This window comes from Lissotriton helveticus, chromosome 1_2, assembly GCF_964261635.1.
Source record: "Lissotriton helveticus chromosome 1_2, aLisHel1.1, whole genome shotgun sequence".
Lineage (NCBI taxonomy): Eukaryota > Metazoa > Chordata > Amphibia > Caudata > Salamandridae > Lissotriton > Lissotriton helveticus.
In genome coordinates this window covers 420,752,202-420,770,494 of record NC_136058.1, presented here as the reverse complement: position 1 = coordinate 420,770,494, position 18,293 = coordinate 420,752,202, and the positions used below count along the sequence as shown (strand labels likewise).

The 18,293-nt window shown below is 58.6% G+C and overlaps 1 long non-coding RNA gene across 1 annotated transcript in view; it reads right to left on the bottom strand.

Annotated features, from left to right (window-relative positions):
- The window catches only part of LOC144807993 (uncharacterized), a 109,940-nt gene extending 92,589 nt beyond the window's left edge, over nucleotides 1-17,351 (bottom strand). The window contains exon 1 of the long non-coding RNA XR_013606555.1: nucleotides 17,201-17,351. This is a non-coding gene — a long non-coding RNA (uncharacterized LOC144807993). The remainder of the gene's footprint in view (nucleotides 1-17,200) is intronic.
- Nucleotides 17,352-18,293: the final 942 nt, after the last annotated feature.

Sequence of the window (18,293 nt, the reverse complement as noted above, 5' to 3'; positions counted from 1 at the left end):
CGTGGAGCCAGTTCCTTTCTCGTTCTCGGGCGTCTTCATGGGAGAGGCCCGTGTTTGGGTTTGCGGCTCTTTCTCCCGCTGGGTTCGGCTGGGCCTCCGGGCCTCCGTTCGGGCCCGGGTTATCTTCCCTCGGAGGTGGCGCCTCGCCGGCGTCCACCCAGGCCTGCAGGGCCGATTTGAAATCTTCTTTGGTGCTTAAGCCAGTGGTAGCGATGCCTAGATCTTTGCAGAATTGCTTTAGCTCCTTGTGACTGTAGTCTTCCATCTTCTCCTTCTGGAATTCTGTGCTCATGGTCGCAGTGGGTTTTTCTGGGTAGCGAGTTAATAACTCTCTGTACGATCTGCGTGGGCTTGAATCCCAGCGCTTGCCACCAATGTTAGAAAGGCGACCCGGGGGAGACAGAAGATGTCTGACTGACTACCCCTAGGTCCACCCCTCCGTCGAGAAGTAGCCGAGCGTTTACCGAGAGGCCTCCTGAATGAGGGTCCTCTCCTAGGATCGTACAGCAGAGTAATCACAACACTACAAACGGACACCACACAGGAGGTCAAGTTCTCAAACTTTATAAGTAGTAAACGGTTGCTGGTTCTTGGCAGTATGTACAAGCAGATCGAGGGATCTGGAAAGTCTCGTAAAGGGGGGTAAGGTAGCGGGACTGTCTTACTCTGGGCGGAGGAAGGGATACCCTACGCACAGCTCTCAATCCTCGAGCTGGGGGGTTCCGAGAGGTTCGAGCCGCGGCGGCACCAGCAGGCTAACAAGATGGTTCAGCAAGGTAGGCCGCGGCAGCGCCAGCAGGCTCTCAGATGATTCCGCAAGGTAGGCTGCGGCAGCGCCAGCAGGCTCTCAGATGGTTCAGCAAGGTAGGCCGCGGCAGCGCCAGCAGGCTCTCGGAGGGTTTCAGCAAGGTAGGCCGCGGCAGCGCCAGCAGGCTCTCAGATGGTTCAGCAAGGGAGGCCGCGGCAGCAGGCTCTCGGATGGTTTCAGCAAGGTAGGCCGCGGCAGCGCCAGCAGGCTCTCAGATGGTCGTCAGGTTACAGGAAGGATGAGTTTGTCTGGTGTCGGCCGTGACAGCGTCAGCAGGGCTTCCAGTCCAGGATACAACTGAAGACCTGATCCAGGGCTGGCCCAGATATAGGTCTGGAGGTCTTTGAAGTCCGGACCCTCGCGCCTGGGGGTCAGAGGGGCCGGGATGAAGGTGTCCAGACACCCAGCAGGGGGGTGGAGCCAGCGCCCAGGGAGGCCGGAGGACGATCGATACCAGGCGTCCGGGGACGGCTGGAGGGCCATCGAAACTCCTCTCCCTCCGGGATCTGTCGAGTGGCCACTCGACCACCTGGGTGGATCTTGGTGCCTCGATGTCTGGGCTTCGCTGGGGCCGAGGCTGGGGCCGAGGCCACGTGGTCGTGACGTGGTGGGATCAAGATGGAGTCGGGCACGGCCTCGTACTTAGGTCGTGATGGGCCTACGCTGGGGCCAGGCCGATGATGGGGATCCGGGATGGTAGCCGGATCTGTGGTGTTGGGGCGTGCAGGGTCGGGCAGAAGGGGCCGCCCGAGGTCCGGAGGAGGGCTGATGTCGTCCTGGGCCCGCCATGCGGGAGGGGTAGGACCACGCCATGAGGCCGGGTCCAACACATCCCGTGCCAGAGGGAGCCTCGCCTGGCACCATCACACTCAGTCCAATATACAAAGGGCATCCCTGGCCAGAGGGAGCCTCGCCTGGCACCATCACACTCAGTCCAATATACCCAGGGCAACCCAGGCCAGAGGGAGCCTCGCCTGGCACCATTACACTCAGTACAATATACCCAGGGCATCCCGAGCCAGAGGGAGCCTCCCCTGGCACCATCACACTCAGTACAATATACCCAGGGCATCCCGAGCCAGAGGGAGCCTCGCCTGGCACCATCACACTCAGTACAATCGCCGACTTCATCAACCCGCATGCCCTCCCCTCCGCTGACTACATCCTCCTGGGGGACATCAACTTCCACCTGGAGAACAACAACGACCGCAACACCATCACCCTGCTGGACAACCTCGCCAACCTCGGTCTCAAGCAGCTGGTGTCCACCCCCACCCACCTCGCCGGACACACACTCGACGCCGTCTTCTCATCCAGCAAAGACATCACCTTCAACCACGCCACCGGACTCCACTGGACGGACCACAGCTGCGTCCACTTCACCTTCAAAAGAACGACGATCCACCACCACCAGCAACAGGTTGCATGAAGAAGCTGGAACAGATCACAGCCGACCAGCTCGCCGCTTCCCTGAGCCAGCACCCTCCCGCCAGCTCAGCGAACCCCAGCCAGGCCGCCGACAGCCTCACGTAGTGGATCACCAACTGCGCGGACGAACTCGCCCCACTGAGGACCCCGCCCAGCAGACCCGGCAGCAAGAAGGCCCCATGGTTCACCGACGAACTCAAGAGCTCCACGAAGAACTGCAGAGCCCTCGAGAAAGCCTGGAGAAGGGGACCAACACCGGACAACATGACCACCCTCAAGCTTGCCACCCGGAAGCACCACCAACTGATCCGCGCCACCAAGAAAACTGCATTCAAGGACCGGCTGGACATCAACGCACACAACTGCAAGGAACTCTTCAACATCGTGAAAGAGCTCTCCAGCCCCAACGCCGGAAACAACGACATCACCCCGTCGCAAGACCTCTGCAACTCCCTCGCCTCCTACTTCCACAACAAGATCGCGGACATACACAACAGCTTCAGCACTCAACCGACGCACGCCACGACGAAACCACCACCCCCCACCACCACCCTCCGCGCCTGGACTCCGATCTGCACCGAAGACACCGTGCGCATGATGAACTCCATCCACTCCGGATCCCCATCCGACCCCTGCCCTCACCACGTCTTCAACAAGGCCGACGCTGTCATCGCAACCCACCTGCGGGACATCATCAACACATCCTTCGACACCGCCACCTTCCCGGAGAGCTGGAAGCACGCCGAACTCAGCGCCCTACTCAAGAAACCTACAGCGGACCCCACCGAACTCAAGAATTACCGCCCCATCTCGCTCCTCCCGTTTCCAGCCAAAGTCATCGAGAAGACCATCAACAAACAGCTGGCCGCCTTCCTCGAGACGAATGGATCCCTCGACCCCTCACAGTCTGGCTTCCGTGCCAACCACAGCACCGAGACCGCCCTCATCGCCGCCACCGATGACATCCGAACCCTGATGGACAACGGAGAAACAGCGGCCCTCATCCTCCTAGACCTCTCCGCGGCATTCGACACTGTCTGCCATCGCACCCTAGTGCAGCGCCTCAGCAACGTCGGAATCCAGGAGAAGGCACTGGAATGGATCATCTCCTTCCTCGACGGAAGAACACAGAGAGTCCGTCTACCACCGTACAAGTCAGAGGCCACCGAAGTCATCTGCGGCGTCCCTCAAGGATCCTCGCTGAGCCCCACCCTCTTCAACGTCTACATGAGCCCCCTCGCGGCCATCGCACGCCAACACAACCTCAACATCATCTCCTACGTCGACGACACCCAGCTGATCCTCTCACTGACCAACGACCCCGCCGCCGTCAGAGCCGACCTCCACGAAGGGATGAAAGAAGTAGCCGAGTGGATGACGACCAGCCGCCTGAAACTGAACTCAGACAAGACGGAAGTCCTCATCCTGGGCTCCTCGCCCTCCGCCTGGGACGACTCCTGGTGGCCCCCCGCCCTGGGCACCGCACCCAAACCGACAGACCACGCACGCAACCTGGGCTTCATCCTGGACTCCTCCCTCTCCATGACCAGACAAGTCAACGCCGTCTCCGCATCCTGCTTTAACATCCTGCGCATGCTACGGAAGATCTTCCGGTGGATCCCCACCGAGACCAGGAAGACGGTCACCCAGGCCCTCGTCACCAGCCGACTGGACTACGGCAACGCCCTCTACGCCGGAACCACCGCCAAGCTTCAGAAGAGACTCCAGCGGATCCAGAACGCCTCAGCCAGACTGATCCTCGACATCCCCCGACGCAGCCACATCTCAGGACATCTGAGAGACCTGCACTGGCTCCCCGTCAACAAGAGAATCACCTTCCGTCTCCTCACCCACGCACACAAAGCCCTACACGACCAAGGCCCGAGCTACCTCAACAACCGCCTCAACTTCTACGCCCCCAAACGCCACCTCCGATCGACCAACCACGCCCTCGCCGCCGTCCCCAGCATCCGAAGAGCGACAACAGGAGGAAGGTCCTTCTCCTACCTGGCCGCCAAGACCTGGAACTCCCTCCCTCCCGACCTGCGCCTGACCCAAGACCACCTCTCCTTCAGGAAGAAGCTCAAGACCTGGCTGTTCGAGCAGTAGCAGCGCCCCCCCCCCCCCCCCAAGCGCCTTGAGACCCTCCGGGTAAGTAGTGCGCTCTACAAATGTCTTTGATTGATTGATTGATACAATATACCCCGGGCCAGAGGGAGCCTCGCCTGGCACCATCACACTCAGTACAATATACCCATGGCATCCCAGGCCGGAGGGAGCCTCGCCTGGCACCATCACACTCAGTACAATATACCTAGGGCATCCCGGGCCAGAGGGAGCCTTGCCTGGCACGATCACACTCAGTACAATATACCCAGGGCCTCCCTGGCCAGAGGGAGCCTCGCCTGGCACCATCACACTCAGTACAATATACCCAGGGCATCAAGGGCCAGAGGGAGCCTCGCCTGGCACCATCACACTCAGTACAATATACCCAGGGCATCCCAGGCCAGAGGGAGCCTCGCCTGGCACCATCACACTCAGTACAATATACCCAGGGCAACCCAGGCCAGAGGGAGCCTCGCCTGGCACCATCACACTCAGTACAATATACCCAGGGCATCCCGAGCCAGAGGGAGCCTCCCCTGGCACCATCACACTCAGTACAATATACCCAGGGCATCCCGGGCCAGAGGGAGCCTCGCCTGGCACCAACACACTCAGTACAATATACCCAGGGACTCCCAGGCCAGAGGAAGCCTCGCCTGGCACCATCACACTCAGTACAATATACCCAGGGCATCCCGGGCCAGAGGGAGCCTTGCCTGGCACCTTCACACTTAGTACAATATACCCAGGGCATCCCGAGCCAGAGGGAGCCTCGCCTGGCACCATCACACTCAGTACAATATACCCAGGGCATCCCAGGCCAGAGGGAGCTTCGCCTGGCACCATCACACTCAGTACAACTACCCAGGGCAACCCAGGCCAGAGGAAGCCTCACCTGGCACCATCACACTCAGTACAATATACCCAGGGCATCCCGGGCCAGAGGGAGCCTTGTCAGGCAACATCACACTCAGTACAATATACCCAGGGCATCCCAGGCCAGAGGGAGCCTCGCCTGGCACCATCACACTCAGTACAATATACCCAGGGCATCCCTGGCCAGAGAGAGCCTCGCCTGGCACCATCACACTCAGTACAATATACCCAGGGCATCAAGGGCCAGAGGGAGCCTCGCCTGGCACCATCACACTCAGTACAATATACCCAGGGCAACCCAGGCCAGAGGGAGCCTCGCCTGGCACCATCACACTCAGTACAATATACCCAGGGCATCCCTGCCGGAGGGAGCCTCGCCTGGCACCATCACACTCAGTACAATATACCCAGGGCTTCCCAGGCCAGAGCGAGCCTCGCCTGGCACCATCACACTCAGTACAATATACCCAGGGCATCCCAGGCCAAAGGGAGCCTCGCCTGGCACCATCACACTCAGTACAATATACCGAGGGCATCCCGTGCCAGAGGGAGCCTCGCCTGGCACCATCACACTCAGTACAATATACCCAGGGCATCCCTGCCCGAGGGAGCCTCGCCTGGCACCATCACACTCAGTACAATATACCTAGGGCATCCCGGGCCAGAGGGAGCCTCGCCTGGCACCAACACACTCAGTACAATATACCCAGGGACACCCAGGCCAGAGGGAGCCTCGCCTGGCACCATCACACTCAGTACAATATACCCAGGGCATCCCGGGCCAGAGGGAGCCTTGCCAGGCAACATCACACTCAGTACAATATACCCAGGGCATCCCGGGCCAGAGGGAGCCTCGCCTGGCACCATCACACTCAGTACAATATACCCAGGGCATCCCGGGCCAGAGGGAGCCTCGTCTGGCACCATCACACTCAGCACAATATACCCAGGGCATCCCGGGCCAGAGGGAGCCTCGCCTGGCATCATCACACTCAGTACAATATACCCAGGGCATCCCGGGTCAGAGGGAGCCTCGCCAGGCAACATCACACTCAGTACAATATACCGAGGGCATCCCAGGCCAGAGGGAGCCTCGCCTGGCATCATCACACTCAGTACAATATACCCAGGGCATCCCGGGCCAGAGGGAGCCTCGCCTGGCATCATCACACTCAGTACAATATACCCAGGGCATCCCGGGCCAGAGGGAGCCTCGCCTGGCACCATCACACTCAGTACAATATACCCAAGGCATCAAGGGCCAGAAGGAGCCTCGTCTGGCACCATCACACTCAGTACAATATACCGAGGGCATCCCGTGCCAGAGGGAGCCTCGCCTGGCACCATCACACTCAGTACAATATACCCAGGGCATCCCGGGCCAGAGGGAGCCTCGTCTGGCACCATCACACTCAGTACAATATACCCAGGGCATCCCAGGCCAGAGGGAGACTCACCTGGCACCATCACACTCAGTACAATATACCCAGGGCATCCCGGGCCAGAGGGAGCCTCGCCTGGCACCATCACACTCAATACAATATACCCAAGGCATCAAGGGCCAGAAGGAGCCTCGTCTGGCACCATCACACTCAGTACAATATACCCAGGGCATCCCGGGCCAGAGGGAGCCTCGCCTGGCACCATCACACTCAATACAATATACCCTAGGCATCAAGGGCCAGAAGGAGCCTCGTCTGGCACCATCACACTCAGTACAATATACCCAGGGCATCCCGGGCCAGAGGGAGCCTCGCCTGGCACCATCACACTCAGTACAATATACCCAGGGCATCCCAGGCCCAAGGAAGCCTCGCCTGGCACCATCACACTCAGTACAATATACCGAGGGCATCCCGTGCCAGAGGGAGCCTCGGCTGGCACCATCACACTCAGTACAATATACCCACGGCATCCCTGCCCGAGGGAGCCTCGCCTGGCACCATCACACTCAGTACAATATACCGAGGGCATCCCGTGCCAGAGGGAGCCTCGCCTGGCACCATCACACTCAGTACAATATACCCAGGGCATCCCGGGCCAGAGGGAGCCTCGTCTGGCACCATCACACTCAGCACAATATACCCAGGGCATCCCGGGCCAAAGGGAGCCTCGCCTGGCACCAACACACTCAGTACAATATGCCCAGGCCAGAGGGAGCCTCGCCAGGCAACATCACACTCAGTACAATATACCGAGGGCATCCCAGGCCAGAGGGAGCCTCGCCTGGCATCATCACACTCAGTACAATATACCCAGGGCATCCCGGGCCAGAGGGAGCCTCGCCTGGCATCATCACACTCAGTACAATATACCCAGGGCATCCCGGGCCAGAGGGAGCCTCGCCTGGCACCATCACACTCAGTACAATATACCCAAGGCATCAAGGGCCAGAAGGAGCCTCGTCTGGCACCATCACACTCAGTACAATATACCGAGGGCATCCCGTGCCAGAGGGAACCTCGCCTGGCACCATCACACTCAGTACAATATACCCAGGGCATCCCGGGCCAGAGGGAGCCTCGTCTGGCACCATCACACTCAGTACAATATACCCAGGGCATCCCAGGCCAGAGGGAGCCTCACCTGGCACCATCACACTCAGTACAATATACCCAGGGCATCCCGGGCCAGAGGGAGAATCGCCTGGCACCATCACACTCAATACAATACACCCAAGGCATCAAGGGCCAGAAGGAGCCTCGTCTGGCACCATCACACTCAGTACAATATACCCAGGGCATCCCGGGCCAGAGGGAGCCTCGCCTGGCACCATCACACTCAGTACAATATACCCAGGGCATCCCAGGCCCAAGGAAGCCTCGCCTGGCACCATCACACTCAGTACAATATACCGAGGGCATCCCGTGCCAGAGGGAGCCTCGCCTGGCACCATCACACTCAGTACAATATACCCATGGCATCCCTGCCCGAGGGAGCCTCGCCTGGCACCATCACACTCAGTACAATATACCGAGGGCATCCCGGGCCAGAGGGAGCCTCGCCTGGCACCAACACACTCAGTACAATATGCCCAGGCCAGAGGGAGCCTCGCCAGGCAACATCACACTCAGTACAATATACCGAGGGCATCCCAGGCCAGAGGGAGCCTCGCCTGGCATCATCACACTCAGTACAATATACCCAGGGCATCCCGGGCCAGAGGGAGCCTCGCCTGGCATCATCACACTCAGTACAATATACCCAGGGCATCCCGGGCCAGAGGGAGAATCGCCTGGCACCATCACACTCAATACAATATACCCAAGGCATCAAGGGCCAGAAGGAGCCTCGTCTGGCACCATCACACTCAGTACAATATACCCAGGGCATCCCGGGCCAGAGGGAGCCTCGCCTGGCACCATCACACTCAGTACAATATTACCAGGGCATCCCAGGCCCAAGGAAGCCTCGCCTGGCACCATCACACTCAGTACAATATACCCAGGGCATCCCTGCCCGAGGGAGCCTCGCCTGGCACCATCACACTCAGTACAATATACCGAGGGCATCCCGTGCCAGAGGGAGCCTCGCCTGGCACCATCACACTCAGTACAATATACCCAGGCCATCCCGGGCCAGAGGGAGCCTCGTCTGGCACCATCACACTCAGTACAATTTACCCAGGGCATCCCGGGCCAGAGGGAGCCTCGCCTGGCACCAACACACTCAGTACAATATGCCCAGGCCAGAGGGAGCCTCGCCAGGCAACATCACACTCAGTACAATATACCGAGGGCATCCCAGGCCAGAGGGAGCCTCGCCTGGCATCATCACACTCAGTACAATATACCCAGGGCATCCCGGGCCAGAGGGAGCCTCGCCTGGCATCATCACACTCAGTACAATATACCCAGGGCATCCCGGGCCAGAGGGAGCCTCGCCTGGCACCATCACACTCAGTACAATATACCCAAGGCATCAAGGGCCAGAAGGAGCCTCGTCTGGCACCATCACACTCAGTACAATATACCCAGGGCATCCCGGGCCAGAGGGAGCCTCGCCTGGCACCAACACACTCAGTACAATATGCCCAGGCCAGAGGGAGCCTCGCCAGGCAACATCACACTCAGTACAATATACCGAGGGCATCCCAGGCCAGAGGGAGCCTCGCCTGGCATCATCACACTCAGTACAATATACCCAGGGCATCCCGGGCCAGAGGGAGCCTCGCCTGGCATCATCACACTCAGTACCATATACCCAAGGCATCAAGGGCCAGAAGGAGCCTCGTCTGGCACCATCACACTCAGTACAATATACCCAGGGCATCCCAGGCCAGAGGGAGCCTCGCCTGGCACCATCACACCCAGTACAATATACCCAGGGCATCCCAGGCCAGAGGGAGCCTCGCCTGGCACCATCACACTCAGTACAATATACCCAGGGCATCCCAGGCCAGAGGGAGCCTCGCCTGGCACCATCACACTCAGTACAATATTCCCAGGGCATCCCAGGCTAGAGGGAGCCTTGCCTGGCACCATCACACTCAGTACAATATACCCAGGGCATCAAGGGCCAGAAGGAGCCTCGTCTGGCACCATCACACTCAGTACAATATACCCAGGGCATCCCAGGCCAGAGGGAGCCTCGCCTGGCACCATCACTCTCAGTACAATATACCCAGGGCATCCCGGGCCAGAGGGAGCCTCGCCTGGCACCACCACATTCAGTACAATATACCCAGGGCATCCCTGCCTGAGGGAGCCTTGCCTGGCACCATCACACTCAGTACAATATTCCCAGGGCATCCCAGGCCAGAGGGAGCCTTGCCTGGCACCATCACACTCAGTACAATATACCCAGGGCATCCCAGGCCAGAGGGAGGCTCGCCTGGCACCATCACACTCACTACAATATACCCAGGGCATCCCAGCCAAAGAGAGCCTCGCCTGGCACCATCACACTTACTACAATATACCCAGGGCATCCCAGCCAAAGGGAGCCTCGCCTGGCACCATCACACTCAATACAATATACCCAGGGCATCCCAGGCCAGAGGGAGCCTTGCCTGACACCATCACACAATAAAATATACCCAGGGCATCCCAGCCAAAGGGAGCCTCGCCTGGCACCATCACACTCAATACAATATACCCAGGGCATCCCAGCCAAAGGGAGCCTCGCCTGGCACCATCACACTCAATACAATATACCCAGGGCATCCCAGCCAAAGGGAGCCTCGCCTGGCGCCATCACACTACAATATACCAAGGCATCCCGGGTCAGAGGGAGCCGTGCCTGGCACCATCACACTCAGTACAATATACCCAGGGCATCCCAGCCAAAGGGAGCCTCGCCTGGCGCCATCACACTACAATATACCAAGGCATCCGGGGTCAGAGGGAGCCGTGCCTGGCACCATCACACTCAGTACAATATACCCAGGGCATCCCAGGCCAGAGGGAGCCTCGCCTGGCACCATCACACTCAGTACAATATACCCAGGGCATCCCAAGGGAGCCTCGCCGGGCACCATCACACTCAGTACAATATACCCAGGGCATTCCAGGCCAGAGGGAGCCTCGCCTGGTACCATCACACTCAGTACAATATACCCAGGGCAACCCAGGCCAGAGGGAGCCTCGCCTGGCGCCATCACACTCAGTACAATATACCAAGGCATCCCGGGTCAGAGGGAGCCGTGCCTGGCACCATCACACTCAGTACAATATACCCAGGGCAACCCAGGCCAGAGGGAGCCTCGCCTGGCACCATCACACTCAGTACAATATATCCAGGGCATCCCTGCCCGAGGAAGCCTCACCTGGCACCATCACACTCAGTACAATATACCCAGGGCATCCCAGGCCAGAGGGAGCCTCGCCTGGCACCATCACACTCAGTACAATATACCGAGGGCATCCCTGCCCGAGGGATCCTCGCCTGGCACCATCACACTCAGTACCATATACCCAAGGCATCAAGGGCCAGAAGGAGCCTCGTCTGGCACCATCACACTCAGTACAATATACCCAGGGCATCCCAGGCCAGAGGGAGCCTCGCCTGGCACCATCACTCTCAGTACAATATACCCAGGGCATCCCGGGCCAGAGGGAGCCTCGCCTGGCACCACCACACTCAGTACAATATACCCAGGGCATCCCTGCCTGAGGGAGCCTTGCCTGGCACCATCACACTCAGTACAATATTCCCAGGGCATCCCAGGCCAGAGGGAGCCTTGCCTGGCACCATCACACTCAGTACAATATACCCAGGGCATCCCAGGCCGGAGGGAGGCTCGCCTGGCACCATCACACTCACTACAATATACCCAGGGCATCCCAGGCCAGAGAGAGCCTCGCCTGGCACCATCACACTCAGTACAATATGCCCAGGGCACCCCGAGGGAGCCTCACCAGGCACCATCACACTCAGTACAATATACCCAGGGCATCCCGGGCCAGAGGGAGCCTCACCTGGCACCATCACACTCAGTACAATATGCCCAGGGCATCCAGAGGGAGCCTTGCCTGGCACCATCACACTCAGTACAATATACACAGGGCATCCCAGGCCAGAGAGAGCCTCACCTGGCACCATCACACTCAGTTCAATATGCCCAGGGCATCCTGAGGGAGCCTCGCCTGGCACCATCACACTCAGTACAATATACCCAGGGCATCCCAGGCCCAAGAAAGCCTCGCCTGGCACCATCACACTCAGTACAATATACCGAGTGCATCCCGTGCCAGAGGGAGCCTCGCCTGGCACCATCACACTCAGTACAATATACCCAGGGCATCCTTGCCCGAGGGAGCCTCGCCTGGCACCATCACACTCAGTACAATATACCGAGGGCATCCCGTGCCAGAGGGAGCCTCGCCTGGCACCATCACACTCAGTACAATATACCCAGGGCATCCCGGGCCAGAGGGAGCCTCGTCTGGCACCATCACACTCAGTACAATATACCCAGGGCATCCCGGGCCAGAGGGAGCCTCGCCTGGCACCAACACACTCAGTACAATATGCCCAGGCCAGAGGGAGCCTCGCCAGGCAACATCACACTCAGTACAATATACCGAGGGCATCCCAGGCCAGAGGGAGCCTTGCCTGGCATCATCACACTCAGTACAATATACCCAGGGCATCCCGGGCCAAAGGGAGCCTCGCCTGGCATCATCACACTCAGTACAATATACCCAGGGCATCCCGGCCCAGAGGGAGCCTCGCCTGGCACCATCACACTCAGTACAATATACCCAAGGCATCAAGGGCCAGAAGGAGCCTCGTCTGGCACCATCACACTCAGTACAATATACCGAGGGCATCCTGTGCCAGAGGGAACCTCGCCTGGCACCATCACACTCAGTACAATATATCCAGGGCATCCCGGGCCAGAGGGAGCCTCGTCTGGCACCATCACACTCAGTACAATATACCCAGGGCATCCCTGCCCGAAGGAGCCTCGTCTGGCACCATCACACTCAGTACAATATACCCAGGGCATCCCGGGCCAGAGGAAGCCTCGCCTGGCACCAACACACTCAGTACAATATGCCCAGGCCAGAGGGAGCCTCGCCAGGCAACATCACACTCAGTACAATATACCCAGGGCATCCCAGGCCAGAGGGAGCCTCGCCTGGCATCATCACTCTCAGTACAATATACCCAGGGCATCCCGGGCCAGAGGGAGCCTCGCCTGGCATCATCACACTCAGTACCATATACCCAAGGCATCAAGGGCCAGAAGGAGCCTCGTCTGGCACCATCACACTCAGTACAATATACCCAGGGCATCCCCGGCCAGAGGGAGCCTCGCCTGGCACCATCACACTCAGTACAATATACCCAGGGCATCCCAGACCCGAGGGAGCCTCGCCTGGCATCATCACACTCAGTACCATATACCCAAGGCATCAAGGGCCAGAAGGAGCCTCGTCTGGCACCATCACACTCAATACAATATACCCAGGGCATCCCAGGCCAGAGGGAGCCTCGCCTGGCACCATCACACCCAGTACAATATACCCAGGGCATCCCAGGCCAGAGGGAGCCTCGCCTGGCACCATCACACTCAGTACAATATACCCAGGGCATCCCAGGCCAGAGGGTGCCTCGCCTGGCACCATCACACTCAGTACAATATACCGAGGGCATCCCTGCCCGAGGGAGCCTCGCCTGGCACCATCACACTCAGTAAAATATTCCCAGGGCATCCCAGGCCAGAGGGAGCCTTGCCTGGCACCATCACACTCAGTACAATATACCCAGGGCATCAAGGGCCAGAAGGAGCCTCGTCTGGCACCATCACACTCAGTACAATATACCCAGGGCATCCCAGGCCAGAGGGAGCCTCGCCTGGCACCATCACTCTCAGTACAATATACCCAGGGCATCCCGGGCCAGAGGGAGCCTCGCCTGGCACCACCACACTCAGTACAATATACCCAGGGCATCCCGGGCCAGAGGGAGCCTCGCCTGGCACCACCACACTCAGTACAATATACCCAGGGCATCCCTGCCTGAGGGAGCCTTGCCTGGCACCATCACACTCAGTACAATATTCCCAGGGCATCCCAGGCCAGAGGGAGCCTTGCCTGGCACCATCACACTCACTACAATATACCCAGGGCATCCCAGGCCAGAGGGAGGCTCGCCTGGCACCATCACACTCACTACAATATACCCACGGCATCCCAGCCAGAGAGAGCCTCGCCTGGCACCATCACACTTACTACAATATACCCAGGGCATCCCAGCCAAAGGGAGCCTCGCCTGGCACCATCACACTCAATACAATATACCCAGGGCATCCCAGGCCAGAGGGAGCCTTGCCTGACACCATCACACAATAAAATATACCCAGGGCATCCCAGCCAAAGGGAGCCTCGCCTGGCACCATCACACTCAATACAATATACCCAGGGCATCCCAGCCAAAGGGAGCCTCGCCTGGCACCATCACACTCAATACAATATACCCAGGGCATCCCAGCCAAAGGGAGCCTCGCCTGGCGCCATCACACTACAATATACCAAGGCATCCCGGGTCAGAGGGAGCCGTGCCTGGCACCATCACACTCAGTACAATATACCCAGGGCATCCCAGCCAAAGGGAGCCTCGCCTGGCGCCATCACACTACAATATACCAAGGCATCCCGGGTCAGAGGGAGCCGTGCCTGGCACCATCACACTCAGTACAATATAACCAGGGCATCCCAGGCCAGAGGGAGCCTCGCCTGGCACCATCACACTCAGTACAATATACCCAGGGCATCCCGAGGGAGCCTCGCCGGGCACCATCACACTCAGTACAATATACCCAGGGCATTCCAGGCCAGAGGGAGCCTCGCCTGGCACCATCACACTCAGTACAATATACCCAGGGCAACCCAGGCCAGAGGGAGCCTCGCCTGGCACCATCACACTCAGTACAATATATCCAGGGCATCCCTGCCCGAGGAAGCCTCACCTGGCACCATCACACTCAGTACAATATACCCAGGGCATCCCAGGCCAGAGGGAGCCTCGCCTGGCACCATCACACTCAGTACAATATACCGAGGGCATCCCTGCCCGAGGGAGCCTCGCCTGGCACCATCACACTCAGTACCATATACCTAAGGCATCAAGGGCCAGAAGGAGCCTCGTCTGGCACCATCACACTCAGTACAATATATCCAGGGCATCCCAGGCCAGAGGGAGCCTCGCCTGGCACCATCACTCTCAGTACAATATACCCAGGGCATCCCAGGCCAGAGGGAGCCTCGCCTGGCACCACCACACTCAGTACAATATACCCAGGGCATCCCGGGCCAGAGGGAGCCTTGCCTGGCACCACCACACTCAGTACAATATACCCAGGGCATCCCTGCCTGAGGGAGCCTTGCCTGGCACCATCACACTCAGTACAATATTCCCAGGGCATCCCGGGCCAAAGGGAGCCTCGCCTGGCACCATCACACTCAGTACAATATACCCAGGGCATCCCGGGCCAGAGGGAGCCTCGCCTGGCACCATCACACTCAGTACAATATACCCAGGGCATCCCAGGCCAGAGGGAGCCTTGCCTGGCACCATCACACTCAGTACAATATACCCAGGGCATCCCAGGCCAGAGGGAGGCTCGCCTGGCACCATCACACTCACTACAATATACCCAGGGCATCCCAGCCAGAGAGAGCCTCGCCTGGCACCATCACACTTACTACAATATACCCAGGGCATCCCAGCCAAAGGGAGCCCCGCCTGGCACCATCACACTCAATACAATATACCCAGGGCATCCCAGGCCAGAGGGAGCCTTGCCTGACACCATCACACAATAAAATATACCCAGGGCATCCCAGCCAAAGGGAGCCTCGCCTGGCACCATCACACTCAATACAATATACCCAGGGCATCCCAGCCAAAGGGAGCCTCGCCTGGCACCATCACACTCAATACAATATACCCAGGGCATCCCAGCCAAAGGGAGCCTCGCCTGGCGCCATCACACTACAATATACCAAGGCATCCCGGGTCAGAGGGAGCCGTGCCTGGCACCATCACACTCAGTACAATATACGCAGGGCATCCCAGCCAAAGGGAGCCTCGCCTGGCGCCATCACACTACAATATACCAAGGCATCCCGGGTCAGAGGGAGCCGTGCCTGGCACCATCACACTCAGTACAATATACCCAGGGCATCCCAGGCCAGAGGGAGCCTCGCCTGGCACCATCACACTCAGTACAATATACCCAGGGCATCCCGAGGGAGCCTCGCCGGGCACCATCACACTCAGTACAATATACCCAGGGCATTCCAGGCCAGAGGGAGCTTCGCCTGGTACCATCACACTCAGTACAATATACCCAGGGCATCCCGGGCCAGAGGGAGCCTCGCCTGGCGCCATCACACTCAGTACAATATACCAAGGCATCCCGGGTCAGAGGGAGCCGTGCCTGGCACCATCACACTCAGTACAATATACCCAGGGCAACCCAGGCCAGAGGGAGCCTCGCCTGGCACCATCACACTCACTACAATATACCCACGGCATCCCAGCCAGAGAGAGCCTCGCCTGGCACCATCACACTTACTACAATATACCCAGGGCATCCCAGGCCAGAGGGAGCCTTGCCTGACACCATCACACAATAAAATATACCCAGGGCATCCCAGCCAAAGGGAGCCTCGCCTGGCACCATCACACTCAATACAATATACCCAGGGCATCCCAGCCAAAGGGAGCCTCGCCTGGCACCATCACACTCAATACAATATACCCAGGGCATCCCAGCCAAAGGGAGCCTCGCCTGGCACCATCACACTCAATACAATATACCCAGGGCGTCCCAGGCCAGAGGGAGCCTTGCCTGACACCATCACACAATAAAATATACCCAGGGCATCCCAGCCAAAGGGAGCCGTGCCTGGCACCATCACACTCAGTACAATATACCCAGGGCATCCCAGGCCAGAGGGAGCCTCGCCTGGCACTATCACACTCAGTACAATATACCCAGGGCATCCCGAGGGAGCCTCGCCGGGCACCATCACACTCAGTACAATATACCCAGGGCATTCCAGGCCAGAGGGAGCCTCGCCTGGTACCATCACACTCAGTACAATATACCCAGGGCATCCCGGGCCAGAGGGAGCCTCGCCTGGCGCCATCACACTCAGTACAATATACCAAGGCATCCCGGGTCAGAGGGAGCCGTGCCTGGCACCATCACACTCAGTACAATATACCCAGGGCAACCCAGGCCAGAGGGAGCCTCGCCTGGCACCATCACACTCAGTACAATATATCCAGGGCATCCCTGCCCGAGGAAGCCTCGCCTGGCACCATCACACTCAGTACAATATACCCAGGGCATCCCAGGCCAGAGGGAGCCTCGTCTGGCACCATCACACTCAGTACAATATGCCCAGGGTATCCCTGCCCGAGGGAGCCTCGCCTGGCACCATCACACTCAGTACAATTTGCCCACGTCATTTCCGGGCCCTTCATTCTCAGACATCTGTTGTTCCTCATTTTACTCACATCAAGAGGCGGCTGTGATATCCTCAGCTCTGCTGAAGTTGTGGCTCTAACAGCAGATCTCTCTTCTCCCCATCATTCCCTCCACGCTGCAGCGCCTCGAGGTCCATCATAATCCCCACCTCCTTGAGGATGAAAGGCAGAGACTTCTCTAAACGCCACTTCCGGCGGCAGACTCACGTCACCGCAGTGGATTCTCCACCCACCCTCCAAGGGAAGTGACACTTCTGCCTTTCTGAGTCCTTCCTTCCTCTGCTTCAAACATTAAGAGCAGCTGCCTGACTCACTTAAAGTGTTTCTTAAAAAATAATGGAATGCCCAGAATGATAGATAATAAATTGAACCTCAAAGCATTTCTTAACCTCCCCGAGGCAGCAAGCAGTAAAGTAGATTTGGAAACCTTTAAAAAAAAGTTTTGTGATTCTTTATAGATTGTCGAGTTTGGTCGGTGTGAAGTCTTGAGAGCAGATGAATGTGCAGGTGAGTCAGTGATTGGATGAACAGATGTGTGAGTGAGAGGATAGAGGAGTAATGAATGGGTGCATAACTGCACGTGCATATGGATGAATGAGTCATTGCATGGATGGGCGAGTGCAGAGGTGGTGAGGTGAGTAGATGCATGGTTGAATGAGTCATTGCATAGAGGGGCGAGTGCATGGGTGCTGAGGTGAGTGGATGCATGGTTGAATGAGTCATTTCATGGATGGGCGAGTGCATGGGTGCTGAGGTGAGTGGGTGCATGGTTGAATGAGTCATTGCATAGAGGGGCGAGTGCATGGGTGCTGAGGTGAGTGGATGCATGGATGAATGAGTAATTGCATAGAGGGGCGAGTGCATGGGTGGTGAGGTGAGTGGATGCATGGTTGACTGAGTCATTGCATAGATGGGGCGAGTGCAGAGGTGGTGAGGTGAGTAGATGCATGGTTGAATGAGTCATTGCATGGATGGGCGAGTGCAGAGGTGGTGAGGTGAGTAGATGCATGGTTGAATGAGTCATTGCATAGATGGGCGAGTGCATGGGTGCTGAGGTGAGTGGATGCATGGTTGAATGAGTCATTGCATGGATGGGCGAGTGCAGAGGTGGTGAGGTGAGTAG